General features: G+C 39.5%; 1 protein-coding gene across 1 annotated transcript in view; it reads left to right on the plus strand.

Moving 5' to 3' along the window:
* The window catches only part of LOC122552954 (filamin-A-interacting protein 1-like), a 250,336-nt gene extending 247,204 nt beyond the window's left edge, over positions 1-3,132 (plus strand). Inside the window, exon 7 of the mRNA XM_043696264.1 lies at positions 2,079-3,132. The gene's annotated coding sequence lies outside the window, so the exon portion shown is untranslated. The remainder of the gene's footprint in view (positions 1-2,078) is intronic.
* The last annotated feature ends 4,655 nt before the right edge of the window (positions 3,133-7,787 follow it).

Here is a 7,787-nt window from a genome sequence, read left to right on the forward strand (position 1 = left end):
CCTTCCTATCGGAAAGATGTTGTGAAACTTGAAAGGGTTCAGAAAAGATTTACAAGGATGTTGCCAGGTTGGAGGATTTGAGCTATAAGGAGAGGCTGAACAGGCTGGGGCTGTTTTCCCTGGAACATCGGAGGCTGAGGGGTGCCCATATAAAGGTTTACAAAATTATGAGGGGCATGGAGAGGGTAAATAGGCAAAGTCTTTTCCCTGGGGTCGGGGATTCCAGAACTAGGTTTAGGGTGAGAGCAGAAAGATATAAAAGAGACCTAAGGGGTAACTTGTTCACACAGAGGGTGGTATGGGTATGGAATGAACTGCCAGAGAAAGTGGTGGAGGCTGGTACAATTGCAACATTTAAGAGGCATTTGGATGGGTATATGAATAGGAAGGGTTTGGAGGGATATGGGCCAGGTGCTGGCAGGTAGGACTAGGTTGGGTTGGGATATCTGGTCAGCATGGACAGGTTGGACTGAAGGGTCTGTTTCCATGCTGTACATCTCGATGACTCTATGACATTTGGATACGTACACGAATAAGAAATGTTTGGAAGGATATGGGCCAAGTGCAGATACGTGGAACTAGTTTATTTTGGGATTATGGTTGGCATGGACTGGTTGGATCGAATGACTGTTTCCATGCTATATGACACTATAACTTACCCACCACCAAAGTCAGACTCACAGGTCTATAGTTTCCAGGTTTGTCCTTATATCCCTTTTTAAACAAAGCACAACATTAGCCATTCTCCAATTATCCGACACCTCACCCGTAGTTATAGATGATACAAATATTTCTGAAAGGGGTCCCACAATTTCCTCCCTGTCTTCCCCAATGTCCTGGGATACACTAGACCTGGACATTTATCCACCTTTATATTTTCTAAGGTGAGAGGGGATCACATATAATTTCAGCAGGGCTGTACAGATTAATGCAGGGAGGATGTCTTCCCTGGTTGGGGAGTGTAGAACCAAAGTCTCAGGATACAGGATAGACTATTTAGGAATGAGATGAGAGAAGATGTCTTCACATAAGGGTAATGCACCTGTGGACATCTCTACCACAGAAGACCATGGATGTCAAGTCACTGAATATTTTTGAGCTAGGTACATTTTTAGATTTTAAATAGATCAAGAGATATGTAGAGAAAGCAGCATTGAGGTACAGGAGCAATCATTATCATAATGAATGGTAGAGCAGGCTTGAAAGACTGAATGGTCTACTCCTGCTCCCAGATTCTATGTTTCTATGTTAGATATAGTGTCACCAGAATATTACACTATGGAGGATTTAAAAGTGTTCTCACTCTGTATCTTTGCAAATATTTTTAAGTAGGGATCCATAAACAGCAATGAAGAACAGAAATCCTGACAAATATTCTTCCCTCCAGACACCCACCATTCCTCCCTCCTGACCATGAATGAATCCTGGATCTTCCTCATCTGCAACACCAGATGATGCCTTCAGTTAGTGGACCATTTGAGGGGTTATTATTTATTAGATTTTTGCAAGTTCTTTTTGGGGGGGTACAATTTAAATTTATTTCAATGATCATTGCCATTTATGTTATGTTAAACAATCAACCAGAAGTGTGTTCCTGCTTGTATTTGATGGTGATGCATGCATAAATCTGGCCTGATTTATGGAAAACGTTGTTTGCATTGTTATTGACACTTGAGGTCACAATTCTATGGGAAGATGCCTCAAAATTTCAATATTCTAAGATAGATTAAATAATTCTGGACTAGCCTTAAAGGAATTTTATGTAGCCCCGTGGCTCAGAATCAGTGAAATTTCAAAGATAAAATGTAACATTTTTAATGGAAATATAAGCAATTTAAAAGGTTAGAAACATAATTAGATATGTCAGCATCTGAATAGAATAGAATAGCAAGTTAGATGTGACTGTTTATTGATGAACCAGTTAACTGGCGTTGCACTTTCAATTTTTATGCTTAATTCCCAAGTTCATATTTTTCTTTATATAACAACGTGGAGCCCTACAAGAAAGAGATACTCTGTCATTCAAAGTTGCCACTCTTTTTAATGCACTAATCATACTTTTATTCCTCTTTTTGTAGAAAGCATAGTCATTCATCAGGTACAGATGACATCGGCATGATGGTCCTCTAATTGTTGGGAGCGTGCCTGTGATTTTATTGCACTGCATTACTGCTGGTTGAAAGAAACATTGCCCTAGGCTGCAGCCTCCATGGCTCTGATTCCAGTCTTGTATGCTACTGACCACTACGAGAGAGACACTGTAATCATAACCTGTATATTTTTTGAAGAAATTGAAAATTTCATTTTATGTGCATAGAATTAGCTCATAATTTTTCCCGCGTTGTAAGAAAAGAGGAACAGAGGCACAATGTCAAGATTTGCTGCAATTTGTTTCATTACACGGAAGTGTATATTTTAGAAATATCCTCTTAATTTGTACATGGCCAATGGTATCATGGGTTCATTTATCACAACACGCTGATCAACTCTTCTCCCTTGACAAGGGACAGAATAGCATCGCTTTGAAATTCAAAGAAGAGGGATAAATGAAACATCTGTTAATCTGATATAACCTCATTCAGAAATTAAGACAATTAATTTTCATATATCGATTGACTTTTAATTTACCTTTTAGTTCTGCTTGGTATTTAATGTGAATCATTTTGATTCTGTAGCAACACTTCAATCTGTACCTAAATAAAGAAAAGTAAACTAATTTTTTTTTTTACACTTCAGAAATGTTTAAGTTCTTTTGAATTTGAAATTTTAAAACAAGATTTTTCATTTTCAAGGACTTCTCCATTTTGAAACAAAACTCCTTGCTGCAGCGATGATTCTAGACTTGAAGCTGTGGTCAGATTAGCTAGTTGGCACTGCCCTGCCTTGGTTTGTTCTTCTAGCAGCGTTATACTGCAAAATAACATACCAGTGTTTTGAGATGTAATTTTAAAGTTGACTATCAAAACGGCTGATAAGCATCCTATGTTCTCCTAGCCATGGTGCTGCACAATGCTGATGAATTGTTAATGAATATGATGCACATCTTACATTCTGGTTTTAAAAATCTACAGCACCATCTGACCGATTGCAAGTGCAATTCAAGTTTTAAATAATTAAAGACTATATATTTAATTCAGCACATTGGTCTTTTTTTTCTTTCGTCATTGCAGCGTGTATTTGATTATCCTTTGGTTCAAACAATAGTATTAACAATTGGCTTTATTTCAGTTAAAAATGACTTTTCAGAAACACCTTTTAATGTTTCCATTTGTCAAAGTGATCGTCCGCACAAAACAAAAATGCAGACTGAAAATTAACTACTTGCCTTTTGGGAATGGAGGCAAAGCTCTTCTACAAATGGTCCACTTTGGAGGAAGACAAAATTCACTGTGTTTCTATACCATCCTACCGCAGATTTATTAAAATCAATAGAGATAAACAGCTAACTCATTTGTCCATCTACCTTTAGGTGCGTTTTACATATTCCTGTTCATGAGAAAAGCATAGAATGACTCAAAAATCAGTTATCAATGTGATCAATTTGCCTGCATTAAAAAAAACACTTCAGAAGTTATAGATTACATGAAGAGGCTTGAAACATTTTGCTTTATCCTGTGTTTAAAACCAACACAATTACCTCACATTGAAACACTAAAAAAAAGTTGCCCTCATGTCCTTTTCAAATCTTTCTCCTCTCACCTTAAAAATATGCCTCTGAGTTTTGAATTCCTCACCCTAGGGAAAAGACCCTTGCCATTCACCTCATCTATGCCCCTCATGATTTTATGAACCTCAATAAGGTCACCCCTCAACCTCCTACGCTCCAATGAAAAAGGTCCCAGGCTTTCCAGTCCAATTTTACATCTCAAACCCTCCATTCCCGGCAACATCCAGGTAAATTGCAACAGAAACAGGAGTAGACCATCTGTAAGATCATATCTCTGATGTGGGCTGGAATCCACATTCTCAGTTATCTCTGATAACCATTGATACGTTTGTTCATCAAGAATCTATTTGTCTTTGTCTTAAAAATATTCAATTACACTTCCATCACTCTCAGGAGAAGAGAGTTTGAAAGAGTTATGACCTTCTAAGAGGAAAACATTCTTTTAATTTTCGACTTGAAGTGGCGATACTTTATTTTTTAACTCTGTTGTCTAGTTCTAGCATCTCCCAGAAAAGGAAACATCCTCTCAGAAACGACACTGTCAAGTCCCCTCAGGATTCTGCATGTTTCAATTATGTCACCTCTCATTCTTTGAAACTCATTGGGATACAGGTGCAATCTGTACAACCTTTCCTCATAAGAAACCTTTTGACCTACATTGTCCCAATTGTCTAACTGTCTTAACTACGTAGTCTTGGTAATGATTAACATCATTAATACTGTTATCACAGTTACTAACATGATCACCATCTCTACATCAAAGCCTCAAAGTCAAAACCTGACAAGTTGAGATGATCTGAAATTCTGATTGGATATCCTGGTCTAGATTGCTTGAGTTTAACACAAGGATGATGGTATTGAACCATGTCTACAATAATGGTACCATTCTGTATATTGTCTGACGAATACTCATGGCTGACCCATATACCTTGATAATCATACTTCATGTCACTTCTTGTTCCTCCTGAATGCCCCTTCAGCTGTTCTGACAGTATAACATCTTGGCTGATCTGTTTTTTTATGATGACCATGGCTTCTGACTTTGTCTCCCCAAGCCCTGGCTTTAATGTCGATAGAGGTTTGGCCCTGTATCTATAGTTGTACCACGTCTGCTGCAATTTCTTGTGTCTTTGCTGTAGTTGTTTTACTTTTTTGTGGTCTTGAGAGATCATGTTTAGTTCAAAGTTGTGTTTTAAAGCAGGAAATTCTATTTTTAACGTCCTCACCATCTGCTGACAAGATATAGGAGCAGAAGTAGACCAATCAGCTGATTGGATCTGTTCGACCATTCAATGAAATCTCGTAATCCTCAACTTCACTTTCCTGCTTCCCCCATACTCTTGATTCCCTTCCTGATTTAAAAATCTGTCTGTCTCAGCCTTGAATATACTTAATGACCTAGCCTCTTGTATTATTCAAAGATGTTATATAAGAACATAAGATTTAGGAACAGGAACAGACCATTCAGCCCCGCAAGCCTGCCCACCATTCAATAAAGACCTGAAATCCTCTTTTATATTTTATGTTGCTTTATAAGTGAACAGAGCTAAATCCTAGTCTGGCTTCTTATGCATCAGTGACCTCACAGCCTTGACTCCTCTTTTTGCCTCTCTGTTCAACAGAGGATACAATACTTGTTACCAGCATGGTGGCTGCCTCCAAGCAAACCTCATGAAATCCTCATTCATGAACTGAGGTCTATTGTCTAATACTGATTCTTCTGGAAAATCACATATTGCAAAGGTCATGTTCAGTTCTCTGACTACTGAGCACAGTGTAATTGAATTAAATCTTGAAATCTATTGTAGGATTGAGCAAAAATCCCCATATTCTGAAATACTGGACCAAAATCCTGGACTTCTCAAATCATTTTTAAAAGGGAAAAAAGGCAGCTGGCTATGATCTGGGAAAGTTATACAGACACAGAGATAGCTGCTTGGAACTAAAGTTCAGCCCGAAAATCCAATGCACACCTCGACTCTAAAAGATAAATCAACCAGACCTAACACTTTAGACTGAAACTCACTTTTACCTTTTGGGCTACCCCAACCTAGACATTATGGAGCCTATACAGACACCAAGACATTCAACTTCAATCAATACTCATTCAGAGAGATATCGGGCATTCAACCTCAATCAAAGCACATTCACTCATACTCTTAACTGTCAGGAAGCCAATTGACCTCAAAGGGAACACAAGTAACGCAATGGCAAGTGCAGATTTGGTATGAAGATAAAAGGCCTACAACTAGTATGATTGAAGGATCCAACCTCACCTGACAGAATTACTGTCCCGAGTGCTATCCCTGCAACTACCACTAGGAGAGGGATCCCACAATGATTCACTCAGAAAGCTATCTACACAGCTATCTCCAGAAGTGGAATCCCGACGGAATCTCAAAACCTACCGGCACAGGCCTGTTCCGTACAGGAAACCAATGACGACCGACCACAACCAGCAGACCTGTGAACTGACAACCTCCATAAACTACCGACCTGACCAACACCACAAGGCCTCAGACACAACCTGAAGTGAAAACAGGCTCGCAAAAACCACCAGAAAGTAAGGAAAACTAAGTACTCACTTGGTAGATCCAATGCACGTCCTACCACATCAGCAGACTCAACCCAGACTGAAGATCTATACCATCCGAGGTCTTCATCAAGGCACCAGGTATGGCAACTGGGAACAACGACCTGTACTTCAAAATCACGAGTTCTTCCCAGTGGTGAGCTTAAATTACCAAGACCCCAAAGCATCCAACCTAGCTAGCAGGGAGGGGGGAAGGTAGGTGGTGACAGTGCAGGAACCCCCAACGGTAGAAAGCCTGATGAAGGTTTCTGTGACTAAACCGGTTGCTTAGTTCTAATAGCGCTTAATCTGTATTTGATTTAACAGTGTATTTAGTTACAGTCCTCTGAATAATTGTGTCAATTTCACTGTTTTTATTGCATTTGCCTTTTGTTTCTTGTATTATACTTACCTTTTTTTGTATTTAAATAAACTCAGAGCTTCTTTTGCCCTGAAACATCTGTCTCCTGCCTTCTTCATTTCACATTTCCTAAATTAGTCCAGTGTCAGAACCAGGGATCTGGGGTGATTTGAACCACTTAAAATCAGCAAACTACTGATCACAAATCAGAATCCTACACTATCTTGAGTAGCAGTCAACTAGAACTAAATGCCTCCTCCTTACAAAATTGAACAAAATCCATTGCAGGCATTTTCCATGACCTTTCTGGAAATTTTGATGGAATGGTTGGCTCTGAAGCAGTTGGCCGTAAATGGCGTATGATCACACAATGAAATGCAATGCTGTTTGTCCTTCATAATGCAGGGTTACTACAGCTGTGCTCTTGATCTGCACTTTGTGATACCTGGATGTCCTCTGTGACATTTCTGTGGGATTTCTCTTCACAATGAGATTGGTATCAACAACATGGAGTTAAATTCATGCAAGCCAAATCAGGTCAATATATCAGGATTCTAGATTATCGCTATCTGAGAGATTCAGATGACAAGGAGGTTGGGAGGTGTGGGTTGAAGGTGAAATGGAGATGGTGATCACAGTGATAACCATTCTGTGCTCATACGCCAATAAATCTTCTACTACTATTTTTTGCTCATAGTAACGTTTCAGCACTTAGTTTGCCAACTATATTTCAACCTCTCAGAGATCTAGACATGCATTTCTGCTCAGTAATTAGGTATTTTGCTTCTTCAGTATGTATATAATGTTTCACATACTTTCAATCTTCTGTGAACAAGCTTCATGATTTGCTTACATATGAAGATCTAAGCCCTCGGACGCAGGACTTTTAAGTTGCATAGTCTGACTTTCACAGACTTCAAAGCTGAAAAATGTGTTGCTGGAAAAGCACAGCAGGTCAGGCAGCATCAAAGGAACAAGAGAATCGACATTTCTGGCATAAGCCCTTCTTCAGGAATGAGGAGGGTGTGCCAAGCAGGCTAAGATAAAAGGTAGGGAGGAAGGACTTGGGGGAGGGGCGTTGGGAATGCGATAGGTGGGAGGAGGTTAAGGTGAGGGTGATAGGCTGGAGAGGGGTTGGGGGCGGAGAGGTCAGGAAGAAGATTGCAGGCCAAGAAGGCGGTGCTGAG

Source organism: Chiloscyllium plagiosum, chromosome 9, assembly GCF_004010195.1.
Source record: "Chiloscyllium plagiosum isolate BGI_BamShark_2017 chromosome 9, ASM401019v2, whole genome shotgun sequence".
In the NCBI taxonomy this organism is placed as follows: Eukaryota; Metazoa; Chordata; class Chondrichthyes; order Orectolobiformes; family Hemiscylliidae; genus Chiloscyllium; species Chiloscyllium plagiosum.